The 17,925-nt window shown below is 37.3% G+C and overlaps 1 pseudogene; it reads right to left on the bottom strand.

Annotated features, from left to right (window-relative positions):
- Positions 1-2,726: 2,726 nt before the first annotated feature.
- Positions 2,727-7,741, bottom strand: LOC145774583 (poly [ADP-ribose] polymerase 2 pseudogene; annotated as a pseudogene).
- Between the last annotated feature and the right edge of the window lie 10,184 nt (positions 7,742-17,925).

Below are 17,925 nucleotides of genomic sequence, written 5' to 3'. Positions count from 1 at the left end.
CAGTCATCATGGTTAGCCTACATAAAGGCGGGCAAAACTGACATCGGTTTTTACTGTAACTTCAAAGTGCTTTATTTGACAGATAGGCCTAAAACGGATTATCCCCTTAGTTGAATTCACATAATAGGCCACCTCAGGTCACCTGTTAAAAGTATAAAATTTATTGCAGGCCATTTGTATTTTTTTGGAAATAAAAAAATATGACATTTTGCTCTGTAGCCTACTTCATATTGATAATTAGCAGACAAAATAAAGAGATTTTTTTGTGGCCTAGCCTACCCCAGAAAATTTTGAAAAATTACTTTGAATTTGGAGCATGTTCAACGAAAATTTGGGTATGAATATTCCTGTAAAATGGTGCTGTCTGGTGGCATAACAAATGGATAAGATCTTGTTTTCTTTGGCATTTTTCGGAAATAAAGCTGAGTCTCTATGTTTTCTTGTTGCTGATTCCTGGCTGAGACATTTTTTTTTTTTTTGAATGTTTGGTATTGGCAAAACTCGCTCTTTTAATGTAGGCTAGTTTCGTTTACGCGACAATCTCAGCGCACTTGCCTCACTCTAAAGCCGCAACTGACTTCAAGGATACCGGTACTTGCTTGTGAATCGAATTTTTTCCATTGGAAGTGACAAAAATTACTGCATTTTCTGAGTAAGTTGCGGGCCCTGTGCAATCGCACGATTTGCACACCCCAAAGACCGGCACTGCCCTACGTCCACCAAATCAACCAGAAGGTCTGCCTGTTTTGGTCCACGAAACAAAAGATTGGCTGTCCTCCATCAGTGACGTAGTCTAATTAGACTAAAATCTTAGGAGGGTAGAAAACAATTTTGGGTTAGAAAATAAGTTATTTTAATGTCCAAAGCCAAATACATTTGAAATAAACTAGGATGAATCAGTCGACCGTATTGGCAATTTTCATAAAAACTTGGAGCTTATTAAATCCAAAAATCTTGCATCCGTTGTTAAAACTAGGTAGACTATAGCCTAGCGTAGTCTACTATACTTCAGAACAACGGACCTCGTCGTTGTTTAAAAAAGGTCTTGACCTATATTTGAGGCTGATCCTGTTGCCCGTTTCAGGTGTTCAGAATTTAGAAATTTCCTCAGTTTAAAGTGTTTGTCCTCAACGATCTCGAAATTGTTTCAAATTGAGGACAAAATTTTACAACAAAGCTAACAAGTACTGTAAGAATCAACTCACAACTGGACCAGTTACCCGCTACAGTGAAGTGACGATCACCTTTGCATCTAACACAAAGAAAAAACAAGATTGCAGATTTAGCTAAGGGAACGTTCAAATATTACGTAACGCTTTTTTTCCGAATTTTTGACCCCCCCCCTCCCCCATGTAACGCCAACGTAACGCTTTTTTCAGTCCCCCCCTCCCCCATGTAACGCTTTTTCACTACGAATTCAGCACAAAAAACTACCATTCCGTACTCGAAAGCGTTACGTAACGTTTTGCTTGAACCCCCTCCCCCCCGATGTGACGCTAACGTAACGCTTTGCATAAACCCCCCCCTCCCCTTCGAAGGCGTTACGTAATATTTGAACGTTCCCTAATCCAACTAATTACACCATGCCAATTTTTGTGTAAAGCTATGCGGGCTGACTGAATGCCTAACCAGAACTCTTGTTTGACTGACAGAAACAAACCTTTAAAATCTGAGATTGTCCAGGCTAAAATGAAAGAAACGATGTTAAGTCTAGTTAAAACTAACATTACTTCGGGGGCAGTTCTCGTGCCTACGTCACTGTTCTTTGGCAGCCTCTCAATGTTGGCCGGGAAACATTGCTACATGGGGTGGGAAAAGAGAGACCAAAGCTCAAGACTCATACAAATCCGCCTGAATAGCCTCAAAACAACATAAATCAATCACACAAATCCTTCATCTACTTGGTTGCTATATTGTGTGTAGAATAATTTGCAAGACAACAGTTGCATGCACGATTCAGTGATGGTGATAAACACAATATTAAAATAGGCTTAATTCTATAGCAAATGTTTGCCGTGACATTCCACTGAACAACATTCCGAGTTAAAACGTGCGTTCGAAATAGAGAATCATTTAAGAAAATGTGCCTGGCACTCGCATAAAAGATATGACAATTGAATGTTATATCGGTGCGGCCTGCAATGCTATATGGTAGCGAGACATGGATATTGAGAGAGAGTGAACTGGCAATCCTGAGAAGAACGGAAAGGTCAATGGTGAGAGCAATGTGTGGTAGTGATGCAAGCCGCGCCGCGCCGCGTACGCGGCCGCTTTTGACTTTTTCGCCGCGTGCCGCGCCGCGTGGAAGGTTGAAATGACAAAGCCGCGCCGCGCCGCTTGCCGCGTAAACTTTCAAGAAATTAATTTTTCGTAAACGTAAACTTTCAAGAAATTAAACTTTCGTAAACGTAAACTTTCAACTTTTCAAGAATCAGCTATGAAACTTCAAATTTAAATTGGAAACACGGATCAGTTATTTTTCCCTTCGGAAACCCTAAGATGGAAAGCTATGCAAATGCAAATTGCAAATGGCTTGCAGTTGACAGGGTTTTAGGGCTTGCTTGTCAGGGAAGCTGTACGAATGTTTTTGGTTAGTAGCCTAGCTGATAAGCTCAGTTACCAGGCTATAGGCCTAGCGCAACTACCGCATTATTTACTATATCAGTTAGCCCAGTGAGTTCAGGCTATAAGTTTTACTCTTGTGTGTGTAGTTCATATAGCCACTGGCATTATAATTGCATTATTGCTTACAAAAAGTGTTCAAAAGTCCTGATACTGGATCCAGGAACATTCTATTTGTCTTAGTTTGTATTATGTCTTAGAACTTAGATGCATTGCTGATAAGAGAATATGATCTGGTTAGCCTGGCCAATTAGTGCACAACTGTATTGGTACTAGGTTACCAGTTATATGCCATGGATGCTTTTTCCTACAATTGACTTTCTAAACAATAACTCGTTAAAATATTTTTTTTTAATTTTGTAATTTGCGGTGTGCGGTGCGGTGCAGTGTCAAAGTTCCAGATAAATTGCGGTGTGCGGTGCGGTGCGCGGATAGATGAGTCAGTTGCGGTGCGGTGTGCGGATAAAAATTTTGGGTTCGCTGCATCTCTAATGTGTGGGGTGAAAACGAGAAAGGAAAAAAGGACTGAAGAATTGTTGGATATGCTAGAGATGAGAGAGACCATAGACCAACTGGCAAGGGCAAATGGAGTAAGATGGTATGGACATGTGATAAGGAGGGAGGAAGGAAGTTTTCTTAGAAAGGCACTAGATCTAAAGGTGGATGGGAAGAGGAAACGCGGTCGTCCAAGAAGAACGTGGAAGTAACAAGTGAAGGATGAATTTAAAAGTCGGACTGAAGAAGGAAGATGCAAGGGACAGAGTGAAATGGAGAAAAGGGATTAAAACAATTGCTGCGAGGAAACAATCGGCCACCCCCACTAGTGGGGAACAAACCGACGATGGATTATGATGATGATGATCAATCGCTTTATTCTGAAAGGAAGAGTCCAGACTGAAGATTGACTAAACATTCAATAAAGTAGCCTACAGTACAATCTGACATTATCGATTAATTCAGTGACTTTCAATCGGTGTTCCACGCCTCTGCGGAACACCAATACTACGTGGAAGACTGTTAAGTGTTTCACAAATTGACGAAAAGTCTGGTCACTCATATTGTAATGGAGGCGAGGCTCAATAATAATAATACAAGAGTCTATGCTGGTTTCTTTAGCCTTGTAAATCTACTTAGTTTTATTTGATGTTTCGAGATATGTTCCGTGATACAAAAAAATTAAAGATCTGAATTAAGTTATGCGAACAATAATCCCGAAGCCATGATAGCATATACCGGTATACACGAAATGAAAAGGAGACACATATAATTATAACTATTTGAAGCGTTTTTCTGTAATCGTCCTAATGTACTGTAACAATCATGTTTTATTATTGGCACATTGCAACAATGCATTGCGATCACATATGTGATACAACAGCAACAGAAAGAGATATAAATAGCATCCCTGCGTAGGCGATGCTGCATTCCTTTTTTTACCATTTTCAAGTTCTGCATCCATCATCTTTTGTAAATAGGACTTCTGAAAAGATGCAGTGAAAACAAAGATGAAATTACCCTTTTCTGAACCTTGAAATTCCTCTATCGCTGACTTAGCGAACTGCGCACAGTTCAGAGCAGTAATGAGCACACAAATAACAAAAAAAAAAAACTCAACCTAACTACATACATGCAGCAGAATATTTTTACAGTACAACAAAAGAGCCATCACTGATAAGCACAAGGTTATTTAAAGATAATTCAAGTAAGTAAAATCACTGAATAAGTTAAATTAACCCAATTAAGTGAGATCTTCAAGCTTCTTATTGAAATAATACAATATATATAATACGTAGTTCATTCATGTATTTCTACAATCTACATGCTATTACACGATATATGGGCTACCATCATCATTCAACAAACTTTAAAAGATTTCACACAACTTAAATAGATCACAAATTGAATACGGCAATATAACAAACAAAAATAAATCTGGTTACATATTAAAAGTTTACACCAAGTACGCATTTATAAATGGATGCCAAACTGTTTTTTTTTCGCTGAGACTTTTGTCCGAAATGTCTTGAAAAAATTCGGTTATTTTTTCTGATGAAAATATTTCCTTTCAAGTAGCTGATACAAACCAAAATTTGCACTTTCTGACCAGCTACAACATTAAGTTTCGCGGAGAAACGTTGTTTTTTTCGGACATTTTGACCGAATTGACTATATTTTTTTGGGACATGTTGCTAAAAAATCGGTCAACGACCGAAAAAAAAAACAAAATTGCCAAATGCTGCAGTAGCCTGCAATGCAATTTCACCACTGGCTTTTATGCTGTAAGCCCGCGTATTAACACAAAAACAAAACATTTATATCTCTGTAAGTTTCGAACTTTCCAGCATAAGATAACTCTCGAATCAGTGCTGATTAGTTTCGATTCAAGCTAATCACCAATAGGCTATAAAGTTAATTTAGTTAGTTACGAGGTTACACCAATTTTACTACATAATAACACTTTTAGACAATGTCTGCATTAACATGTACAAGGACAGTAGAATTCGTCAGTTCTTCACATATTTGCCGGTCCCGGACGGATTCGTTATAGTTTTGACCTGTTTGCATAATTCGTCAGTTCGTCTAATCCGTCATTTTTTTTAAAATCCCGTTGAAGTGACGAATTCTACAGTAATACAAAAAACATCCTACAACAGCCTAATCTCAAGAATAGATCAATTTAATAAGAGCATGCACGCCAACTAGCCTATAAACTAAAAACTCCTTGGCCTACTACATACACCTCAACTTGCAATTTGATCAAATAGAAACAATCAGAAACAAAAATTAGAAACTGAGTTAAAGTGGGCACGCTACGTAATGTAGTATCATCTATCATGCGTTTACCATGCTGGTACTTGCGAGGTAAATGTAATTAGAAACTTCTACAAATGAAATAAACAATTGATGTTCTATCTAAAAAAATACATGGGAACATTATACACATCATGCAATTCATTATGCACATCATGCAATCGATTAAACACATCATGCAATTCAGGTAATTGTAATATAAACTTATATATTAGAAATTTGTTAAAGTGGTGTTGAAGAAACGAAAAGTAGGAAGAAAGTACTCATGCAGGTAACACAGTACATGCAAACTAACAATAAATTGAACTTGAAGCAAAGAATGAGCAACAAATACCAGCAACAAAATGATAATCAGCACCAGTAAATAGAAAATGTCAAGAGAGGCATTATTTTATTGTTAAAGGCTACCTAAGTATCTTTACAAGGTTGTAAATACAATAAAACTTAATGCAAAATCTGCCCATCAACAATTAATCATAATTAAATCGCAATTTCACAAGAAAACGTGGATTTATTTGAGCTGTGTCATACACAATATATTCGTTATGCTGTAACCAGCCTTCCGTGATATTAGTAAGCACTGGCTTTCCCAAAGGCATTACCGCTCCATCAGGTAATGCATGGTGTTTATCTGCTGGTGGTGCTTGTCTCCCCAACCCTTTAGTACTGTGCTTTCCTTTTGGCAAGTTGCTAGCATGGTAGTCAGAATTTGCTTTTTCATTCATGCCTCCAAGAGCAACATCACAAATTAACAGAAATCCAATTGGTTGACGAGAACTGGTAAAACAATAACCAGCAGATTTAGAAACCATGTCAGCAAAATACACTCCTTTTCCAAACATATACCCTGTCACTGGTGCTTCTGGTGGTGCAATTCTTAAACCTTCTTTCAGAATTCCACACCAATTTGTTAGGCGAGAACCATGCCAAAGCAACATTCTATTGCCAATACTCTTCTTAAATTTTTTGCTATTTTGCTCCCGGTGTACATCAAATACATTCTCAATCGTCAGCTTAAAATATCTGTGGAGTTTTGAGTGGCTATTTTTAACATAAGCTTCAACAAGTTTAAAATTTGGATCCTTTGTATCTAAAGGCTTGATATCACAGCCCAAAGAAGTGTAGTAGGAATCCAACTGGTTTACACTTTTCTTTCCTTTTTCTTCATCCATTAAACTGACTGCAATTTGGATGTCATTTAGTGTTTCCAATAATTCAACTTTTTCTTTTATTTCTTCTGGGGTTCGAATCAAGGGTGGTCTCTTCATGCCAAAATCATGGGGAACACGTGTATAAAACTCACTGCAGGCATCCACAAGACGACTTTCTGCAACTGCAGGCTTTAGACATTCCTCAATTTTTTTAAGTGATTCATACCCAGCTGTTATTTGTTTTTTTGTCAGTTTTCCAAGTGGAGCTTTCTTGATGTCAAACTTCATTTCTTTCACTGCTGCTTCCCATTCATTTGTGTTAAAAATCAATTGCATCAACTCTTGCACTTCTTTTGGTAGCTTTGATGGAACTATGTTGTTCGACGTTTCTATTTCTTTTTTTGTTTCTTCCTCACCATAATCAATGTGTACAAGTTTATATTTTCCTTTATGATCAACAAACCCAGAAGGTGAAACCCAACAATTGCCAGTTTTTGAATAGAATTTCTTAGCAAAATCCTTTTTGGCTGCAGTTAGATCATTCACAGCATCACTTTTTCCCGCAATCTTACCAACTCTTCCCCATCGACATAAGTTCACATATTCACTTTTGGTATCATGTTTGATAAGTTGCATTATATAATATTTATTGTTGTTTTCACCTATGTTGGTTTGATTCAACATGACATTGAAAACGTGATCCCCTTCCTCATACACATGATATGGTCCATTAACATATTTTGGAAATTCTTCATCGATTGGAATAGAACCTGTAAAATGGACTACTTTTTCAGATGTTTCTTCTTTGGAAGTTGAAGGCTTTGCAACTTCTTTCTTCTCTTTTTTCACTGCAACTGTTGTAGCTGCAGCAGTTGCTTGACGCTTTTTTGTCCCTGCTTTTCGTGGCATTGTAAATGTTGCTTTAAAAATTAAATTTGGTATGGTAACTGTTATTATTAAAGCTGAAAAGTACGTTTAGGAGCAGTTTAAACATCATATGATATTGTTTTGGCACAATAAAAAAAACAGAATTGGGGGCAACATAATTTCAGTTAACGCGAAAATTCCTCGCAAAATGAATACGGTAATGTAAATATTGGGACCAAAAAAATACGTTGAAAAGGGGAGGTGGGGAGCTTTGACTTATGTTTTGTTATGATTTTTTTCACAGCCACAGAATGTCACAAACTCTCTTGTTATAGGGTAGGGTGAAATGAGTATATTTTTCGTATATTTTGCACTGTGCATTCTTGCTATTGGTGGATCACCTAAATATTTTTTTGGGTTGTTACATTGGGTCTTTGGTGTAACTACTATTGGCTAATTTTCCTAAAATTGAATATTAAAGCTGTAGTAACCATTTTTTTTTGTTCCCCCATATACACATTTCCCCAAAAAATTGGGGGGAAATGGGTATACAAGCAATTTCCTGTAGTAAACCTATCATAAACCCTAATATACTTATTTTCGGAATGGCCCGTTTCGGCGAGTCCGATTCGGCGAGTCCGATTCGACTAGTCCGATTCGGCGAGTTCCCTATTCGGCGAGAGCCTTTTTCGGCGAGTGCCCTATTCGGCGAGTTTTTGAAATTTTTAAAAGGAAATTATCGGGTACCGTAGCCTAATTGCAATTGCCGTTTTTACATCGTTTTAACGTCGCTAAACGTTGAAATCGTGCAGAAAGGAATAAAAATAAAATGTTTGAACTATTAAATTAAAATTCGTCATGTCAGTTCAGTTATTTTTATTTTTGACCATCATATCAAAAACAATACACGTCAACATAGCAAAGGTAGAAGCGACAAAACGCGAACGTTAAAACGTGCTTGAATTCGTCATGTCAGTTCAGTTATTTTTATTTTCGATCATGATATCAAAAACAATTCACGTCAACATAGCAAAGGTGTAGAAAAAGGTAGACGCGACAAAACGCGAACGTTAAAACGTGCTTGTGACCGAAGTAACTTATTGAGTTGAAAGAAATTTGGCACGGTCGCAACACCTTCAGAAAAATTTAAGATATGAAGGAAAAATAAAACAAAGAAAATATTACAAAAAAAAAAATCATGTTTATGTCTATAAGTTAGTACTTTTGAATAGTTAAAATGATTAGTTTGGATCAACAAATGTGTGGCCTACAGCTTGGATTGAAAGGAAATTATCGGGTACCGTAGCCTAATTGCAATTGCCGTTTTTACATCGTTTTAACGTCGCTAAACGTTGAAATCGTGCAGAAAGGAATAAAAATAAAACGTTTGAACTATTAAATTAAAATTCGTCATGTCAGTTCAGTTATTTTTATTTTTGACCATCATATCAAAAACAATACACGTCAACATAGCAAAGGTAGAAGCGACAAAACGCGAACGTTAAAACGTGCTTGAATTCGTCATGTCAGTTCAGTTATTTTTATTTTTGACCATCCTATCAAAAACAATACACGTCAACATAGCAAAGGTAGAAGCGACAAAACGCGAACGTTAAAACGTGCTTGAATTCGTCATGTCAGTTCAGTTGTTTATCTTTCCGATCATGATATCAAAAACAATTCACGTCAACATAGCAAAGGTGTAGAAAAAGGTAAAGGCGACAAAACGCGAACGTTAAAACGTGCTTGTGACCGAAGTAAGTTATTGAGTTGAAAGAAATTTGGCAAGGTTGCATCACCTTCAGAAAAATTTAAGATATGAAGGAAAAATAAAACATAGAATATGTTACAAAAAAAATAATGTTTATATATGTCTATAAGTTAGTACTTTTGAATAGTTAAAATCATAGGCGCCTAACTATTTTTTTGGCCGTGGGGGCGAAAGCGTGTTTCATCAGCAGCAACGTAAATTCAGCGAAATGTCACGCAGATGGATGACGTAATTATGTCGCCACACTAGGATTGCTTTTATTGCCACACTCGGAGTTATCGCTACGTTCGACCTACCGTTAATTATTATAAACAAAGCTCGACCAAAACACATGCTATGCGTCTGCGTTGGCTAGCGGTTGATGGACTGCGACTCTTTAAGCTAAGCGCAACATAAAGTTTAGCAACAAACTAGATTTATTAGCATGAAACAAGAGACGAAAAGGTTTACTAAAAGGTATACTGTAAATGGAATGAAAATACTAACTTGATCATATGCTTGAAAATATACCTGTTGAAAGCAAAATCATTCATGTTTACAGCAATTCAACAGCACGTCACCTTTAATAAATTTAAAAGTTGCTGACATCCGTAAACAGCCCTTGAAAAATAGTTACAGAGAGACGTTTGATTAAGTTTTTGACATGACATTGCTCCCTTTTCACTACAATATCGCAACTTATGGCTGACCAGCTTTCAAGTTTCAATTCGCTGTAATACGCTCGTTTTCGTGTTGCAGATAAAACAAAAGATGCGCATATTCCCCGCCTTTGATCGGGTTTCTATGGCAACGGACGTGTGTGCGCCATGCAGTTTGCGCGAGTCCGTTGTTGTATTGATTATGCCGCTTGTGCGACTGTGGGCAGTGCGGTTTGTACCAGCCCTTGTTACGTTGGTTAGTGGTAACCTCGGGCCGAGACTTCAAGTTCATTTTCACAGCAACCGATTCACTGCCGCGACAATTCTCTGCAGAGGTTTCAACTTTTCAAAGCGACAGCGAGGCTGTTTGCAAGCGCATTAAGTTAAACGCACGCTGCGTCAACGTAGCAAATTATGTTGTTTTTGGGTGCATTCAACATCTGATGACATTGAATCGACGCAAAATGGTAGATTTTTGCTATGTCACAGGCAGCAAAATTAGTCATTTTTACATTGATTCAACGTCTGCAGACGTTAAATCAACGTAAAAATGATAGATTTTTTTTGTCTGGAGTGGGATTGTAGCATCGCTACTCGTTCTAGTGATTATTTACTGCGAAGCTGTTGCGGTTTGCATTTAAAAATGTTTTCCTGCTGCCGATCGCTAGTTCATCTATTGTTTTATGTATCAATGCAGCATAAAAAGTTGCTCCCACGCGGAAATGTGCGTGGGGGCCTGGCCCCCACGGCTTAGGCGCCTATGGGTAAAATGATTAGTTTGGATCAACAAATGTGTGACCTACACTCCTACAGCTTAGATTGAAAGGAAATTATCGGGTAGGCTACCGTAGCCTAGTTATCCCGACCAGCAAAAATTTGTTCCAAGAACCCAGTTAGCCTAACAGTTCATTTTTACATTGTAGTAACAGAATGAAAAGGCTAACTAAATGTGTGGCCTATCGTTTTAACGTCGCTAAACGTTGAAATCGTGTAGAAAAGGGTGCTTTTGCTGACTAGGATACTTTGAAACTGAGAAACATTCACAGAAGCCCTACGATACGTTGCATTTTTAAGATAATGTATTCAGACGTTGATTCAATGTACAAATGAAATGTTATGCTAAATGGGTTCTTGGAACAAATCGTAGGGCTTCTGTGAATGTTTCTCAGTTTCAAAGTATCCTAGTCAGCAAAAGCTCCCTTTTCTACACGATTTCAACGTTTAGCGACGTTAACACGATAGGCCACACATTTGTTTAGCCTTTTCATTCTGTTACTACAATGTAAAAATGAACTGTGTTCTTGGAACAATTTTTTGCTGGTTGGGATAACTAGGCTACAGTACCCGATAATTTTCTTTCAATCCAAGCTGTAGGCCTCACATTTGTTGGTCCAAACTAATCATTTTAACTATTCAAAAGTACTAACTTAGTTATAGACATAAACATGATCTATTTTTTTTTTTGTAACATTTTCTTTGTTTTATTTTTCCTTCATATCTTAATTTTTTCTGAAAGTGTTGCGACCGTGCCAAATTTCTTTCAACTGAATAACTTACTTCGGTCACAAGCACGTTTTAACGTTCGTGTTTTGTCGCTTTTACCTTTTTCTACACCTTTGCTATGTTGACGTGTATTGTTTTTGATATCATGATCAGAAAGAAAAACAACTGAACTGACATGACGAATTCAAGCACGTTTTAACGTTCGCGTTTTGTCGCTTCTACCTTTGCTATGATTGACGTGTATTGTTTTTCATATGATGGTCAGAAATAAAAACAACTGAACTGACATACATGACGAATTTTAATTTAATAGTTCAAACATTTTATTTTTATTCCTTTCTGCACGATTTCAACGTTTAGCGACGTTAAAACGATGTAAAAACGGCAATTATAATTAGGCTACGTACCCGATAATTTCCTTTCAAAAATTTCAAAAACTCGCCGAATAGGGCACTCGCCAAAAAGGGCTCTCGCCGAATAGGGAACTCGCCGAATCGGACTAGTCGAATCGGACTCGCCGAATCGGACTCGCCGAATAGTAGCAGACCCACTTATTTTATGCATTGTGGTGGTTGAAAGGGGTACAACAAAACCATTAAAAAAAATTTGAGCTTTAGGAAGAAACAAATTTTTCAGAAGGAAATTTTATACACACAGGAAATTGGTAGTTATGATAACTCAAAATTAACACAACGTTTGTACAAGACATGTGTGTGTACTGTGTTAGAGATAGCTACAACAATGTGTAGGTCTACACCAAAATCAAATCACAAGTTTTAGTTAATTTTGTCTCTGAGATGATACTGGAGGCATAAGAAAAGAAAAATTTCGGTATACCCAATTCATCCCATGTTTTTAATAGCTTAAAAAATATGTTTTATGAAAGTCATAGAAATTGACTTTTTTGTGTACTGATAACCTATTACAGGTCTGTTACAATAGAACAGAAAGACCCTTCCCACTGGCTTCGTGCAAAATAAAATAAAAAGTTTTTCAAAAATAAAAAATTCAGAAATAATTTTTTTCCTTTTTTACAATATCACCATGAAAAATGCAATGATATAAATCAAATTTTTGATCATTGATTGGATATTGCAATGTGGTATTTTATGGCAAAAAAAAGATCATTGTCACATCCTTAAAAAAGCATAATGGAGTAATTTGTACAACATACCCATTTCACCTCACCTACCCAATTCACCTCACATCACCCTAGTTTTTCACAGTTAAAACCATGTGTTTCCAATGCCACCAGTTAGGTTCATAAAACAAGATTGAATCAACGAAGCAAATAAGAATTTTTTGCAAACACCAAAAATTTTACATGTTTTGTTGAGATTTTGGGGAGGAGACATCACCAAGTACCACCTGGAAAATGGACGTCTGCTAATTTGGATATTTGAAAGCACTGTTCCAAAATTTTCAAATTAAACTTTGCATAATTTCTTTTTGCTTTTATAATCTTCTTTTTGTTTATCAATCCAAAGTTCAAATTTTTAGTGGCTTTAACCTAGAAGAAAAAATATATATATATGTAAAGTTTACGAGTTTGGGGTCAGTTTACTAAAATTTATTCCTCTGCCATCAGATAAATCTTGCTTTGATTCTGCTTGCAATGACAATGCATATGGGGCTGTCTAAAATAGACAAACAATTTGCAATATTGATTATGAGTTATTCCATTGACAAAGAGAAACAGCTAGCCTTATTGATGTACAATTGCAGTTGATGCCAAAATTGTTTTTGAGAATACCATACAATGACAAACAAATTTGAAGAGAAGTAAGTGAAGCATTCAACATAGTATTACAGTTTTGGTTATCAGCAGATATTACATCTAAATTTCCATGTTTAAGCAAGCTGGTGTTAGAAATGCTAAGTATACGGTACTTTCTTCCAATGCTACAAGCAGGGTATGGAAGATGTTTTTTTCCATCTTCCATCCTGCGATTTTCTCCCATTCTATCTCAAAAATTTCTTTCATCTGCAATATTTGTAGCTAAATTTCAGCTAAAAATTTTACCGCAATATTTTTCTGAGGATTATGTACTGTTAGGTGTTAGAAGTTAGCTTACAACTACCGGTACAAGAAGAATCCAGGACTGTGGAGTCGGGCAAAAAATATACCTCCAACTTTCGGTTTATAACTGGCCAACTCCAACTCCGGACATGTCAAAATCCTGCCGACTCTACAACTCGGACTGCACAGCCCTGAAAGAACCTGTAGTCTTGTTTCGGCATAACTTTAACACTTGTTGTGCAGCACAGTGCAGGGAACACAGCGAGGTGGAATGCGTTGGAGTGACTGTTATTTGTGTGAAACATAAGGGATATAGGTATCACATAGAGAAATGTTTGTTTTTTCTATGCTTGCAAATGTATGGTCAACAAGTTTTTACAGGTTGAGGTAGCGTAGGAGTGCCCATAGGCGTCGATTTTTTCTTAGAAGAGAGGAATTCTGGGTGGGCGAGAGTTTTCAAACAGATTTCATTGAATGTGTTTTGTATATGTTTGCAAATTCGCAATGGTTCAGTCTTTGAAATTAGCATATTTTTACTTCGGCAAAAACGTTGCCGAGGCTAAACGGCAAAAGTTGATATTGCCTCGGCAATTGCTGTGAACATTTAGTAGGAAAAGATTGTACTAAAACATGTAAAACGAGAAGCGAAAAATATACTAGAGTAGTCTATCACGAACGCATTGTTTGAGTTGTTGTGATGTAATAATACCAAAAGTAGTGATAAAGCGAGCAACGCGATTTGCACGCTGTTACGGTAATTCACGTTAAAAGTTAATTTTGGGTTGATTCAACGTTCGAGTTAGCACAAATCGATTTAATTTTCCCGGCGGGTTATATTGCGTAACAACAATGCCCAATAAGAAATTTATGTTTGTTTTACATTAATTCGACATCTAGCGACGTTGAATTATCATAAAATAACGTTAATTGCTCAACTAAGTACAGGTAACATATCAAGAGCTCCCTGCGAGAAGATTGCCTCGATTTACGTAAGCTTATAAGCCAAAATAATTTCTTCACAATTGGGACACTGCAAGCAACACAAAGTCTGTTTGATGAACTAGTCAGAATCGGTATCATCAGATGCTGTATCAGCTGGACGAGACAACGGAAAGCGAGGCGAGGCGCAACAAGGAGTAGATGCTTACAATAATTTGACGTCTACTGGAGTTAAATCAATGCAAATAGGGTGATATTTCTATAAAAGATTCTCCCAGCTGGACACGTGTCTAAGCGCCGGTGAAGTAGAAAGTAACCCAAATAAAACATCCAGCAATGGTAAGATTGAATCAACATCCTAGTCTGGTGTAGTCTAAGAAAATTATTTTTTTCTTGTAATCTTGTGGTCCTTACAATCACCTCGGCAATTGCCGACGGTAATTTCGAAGAGTGTGGTTAGTCTTTCTCACAAAGACTGCGTTTAGCGTCCCTGCAGCAATTAAGCTTTAATTGGTTGGACGTTTTCTTTCTTGCACCTTGTGATCTTATGAGCGCTGTTAAACTAAACAAACTTCCTTTATGTTTTCCTTTGCGACCTAAAAAGCGCGTGACTCGTGACCTGTTATCTTTAAAGTGGCGCCTTTGGATTTGCCGCATTTTAATTTGTAAAAGCGATTGTTTCAGTACGTCTTTAGTTTGTATCGGTTATGTTATTGTCAGTATGATGTCTTATTCACATTCCCTTACTCTGACCGGGAACTGAAGTTTGATTGTGACTTAACGAAAGTGAGACCATTCGGAGAAAAGATCAAACGTGGCTTTCTCTCACCAGGAATTGCCAGCTGTGGCAGTTGCCATAACAACAACAGTGCAGTGAGTATCCCTTTTTTCCACGCAGTGTTGTTGCGGAATTGCTTTGTTCTGTCGGATACTTAGCAAGAGACATAGCGTAAAACAAGAAGTTGCGTTGCAGTTGGTTGGATAATCCAGCGTTTAAGAAAAACGGAAATAATTGTAACGAACACTTCATAAGTGTCAAGAAAACAGGGTGGGCGAAACATATTTTGTCCACCCTCGTTTCATAGCAGGGTGGGCGTCGCCCACCCGGGGCAACAAAAATGGCTATAGTTGAGGGGCAACAAAAATGGCTATTACAAGTGGTGTTTCAAAGATAAAATACTTCGCGAAAGAGATTTAGATCATTTAAACGGACAGAATGCCGAAAGCAAAAAACAGCCTAGCCTACGTTGCTCTTGCCCACAAAACAGCAGCTGATCGCATGGCTTTCTCTGGAACGTGAATTACTACTGAGATGCGCACGACACGCACGCTCACACACTGCTTGTCTTCCGCGCGTGAGGAGCAGCTTCAAAGTCAAAACGCGTGGTAGCGAAAAAGCGAATGATTGAATGTTTATTTTCATTTCACGAGTTATCCAAACGTTTGTTAGATTTTTAAATCAATTTTAGCAAACTTTATCGAGTTGAAACTATGACACAACAAACAATTACGTGAATACAGCTTAAAAAAAATGTATTTTTCAAAACTGTCACTCAGTGTTTTGCTTCAATAAGCACTGTATTGATGTATATATATAGGCTATTGTGAAAATATATACATCTCATACACTCATCAATATACACTCATCTATATACACTCCTGCACTACCGTTTATACTCGTGGATAGATCGATCTCATGTATAAGTTGTTTGACCACCTTATTCCCGACACTACCATTCAATGGTTCATTCTAAGTATTGGCATTGACATACCATGATCGTTGAAGGTAAGGAAATTTCAAAGTTGAGTGTAGAGTAGCTTACGCTGCTGGAATAGTCATGTAACCATTCACAGCAATATTAAGTAAACCAGCTAAATTAGAGGCACTATTTTCAACGAGGTCTTCCCGTTTTGAGGTCAATTATGATTGAACAAAACACATTGTTTTGTTCACAATGTGTGAGAATTAAATCGAAAACCGATATAAGAAAAGGTGTTTAATGGTCTTGGTCGCAGATATTGCCTGCATTAACGACGTCTCTTACCGCTATTATCATCTAGCCAACCTGACATCATTGTTTTATGCGGCCGCTAAGATTTGACATCGACTTCAACAATCATGGAATGTTACGTAATAAGAACGATTATATCCTACACGCAAAAATAAAAAAATTGATCTCTTAAAACAGCTCTTTCTGCTGTTTTGTCTCGTGAGCTTTGCATATTGCTCAACAAGTGTATAAAATTTAAAATTGACAAGAAATCATTAAATTTGTAAATTAAGTTTGAATCACTGCAAATAAACGTATTCAAAACGTTTACTTCGGATGATGCCATTTCACACTCCGTAATCTACGTCGGCAATGATTTTGCCACAGTAAAAATGCCAAATGCGTTCATTATGAAAACTACCGAGCTGGAGACAACGGCTTGTCCCGTGAGTAAGTTGAACCTGTCTTTTTGAGGTGAAAATCACTTGCGCACATCTCGACCTATACTCGAGTATATACGGTATTCGATAAAAGACTATAAAGGCTTTCGATAATAAACAGAAGAGAAAACACTTCACCGTTGTTAACGCTTTGAAGGTAAGTAATTAGCAAAACAAGGTTAATAAAACTGATAGCGGGTTTCCACTCTGCTTGAGATCATGATTTTTTGCGTTATATTTTGATAACTTCACTGTCTTGATCGTTGTTATTCACTCGCACGAAAATGAAATGAATCGACTTGTTTTCCAACTGTTCCAATTATGAGCTAACAATATCAAAATTTTTACGACTGGGCGTATGCGTTTGCGTAAGTAAAACTTATCGTCTCAAGCAGCGATTCTACAAATTCGGAGTGCGACCTCGGTGTCAATATAAACAAGACAGTAAGCTTAATCAAATACTATTTTAATTAAGTAAAATAGCGTTATGGTTATGACCTCATAACCTTTCTCGCCCCCCAAGGTTTTTGGAAAAGTCGGCGCCTATGCACTATATAGTGTAATAATAGTCTCAATAGTGTTGCCAGATAAGGAATTCTGTCCTAACTTGAGAAAAGTTTAAAGCTGTTGAAAACAAAAACTTGTATTCTGGAAATTTTTTTTAGTCCTGAGCAAAGATCAAAACCCCAATCTTATTCCTAACTGTATCCCTTCCTAACTTTAGGCTAATCCTAAATCTGGCAACACCTGATTTTAACCATGGCATCAAGTGTGGAAAAATAGCCACTTCCTAATTTAATTTGCAACTGTTGTATGTCTTGATATGGCTTTGCAAACTACCGTACATGATGAAATTGAGATGGAACGATGGAAGATTGTCTTCTATCCCATCATTCAAATCTTCTATCCCTTTCCATCCTTCATATTTTCCATCTTCCATCCCAAATTGTGCCTTCCATTCCATCCCATTTCCTGGCTGCAAGAGAAAGGGCATTTAGTACTCCAGGCAACACCGTTTGTAAGAAGGGAACACGATTAGCATCAGCAACTGACCAAGTATTAAAGCAGCGGGCGGCCATGGCCGCTAAGTACTGCTTGAATGACCGCGAGTGCCTTTCACAGTTTAAAAATTCAATTAATCAAATCAGGTTCCTGACACAAAATTCGGCCAG

This window comes from Aplidium turbinatum, chromosome 7, assembly GCF_918807975.1.
Source record: "Aplidium turbinatum chromosome 7, kaAplTurb1.1, whole genome shotgun sequence".
Lineage (NCBI taxonomy): Eukaryota > Metazoa > Chordata > Ascidiacea > Aplousobranchia > Polyclinidae > Aplidium > Aplidium turbinatum.
This window is presented reverse-complemented; position numbering and strand designations above follow the sequence as displayed.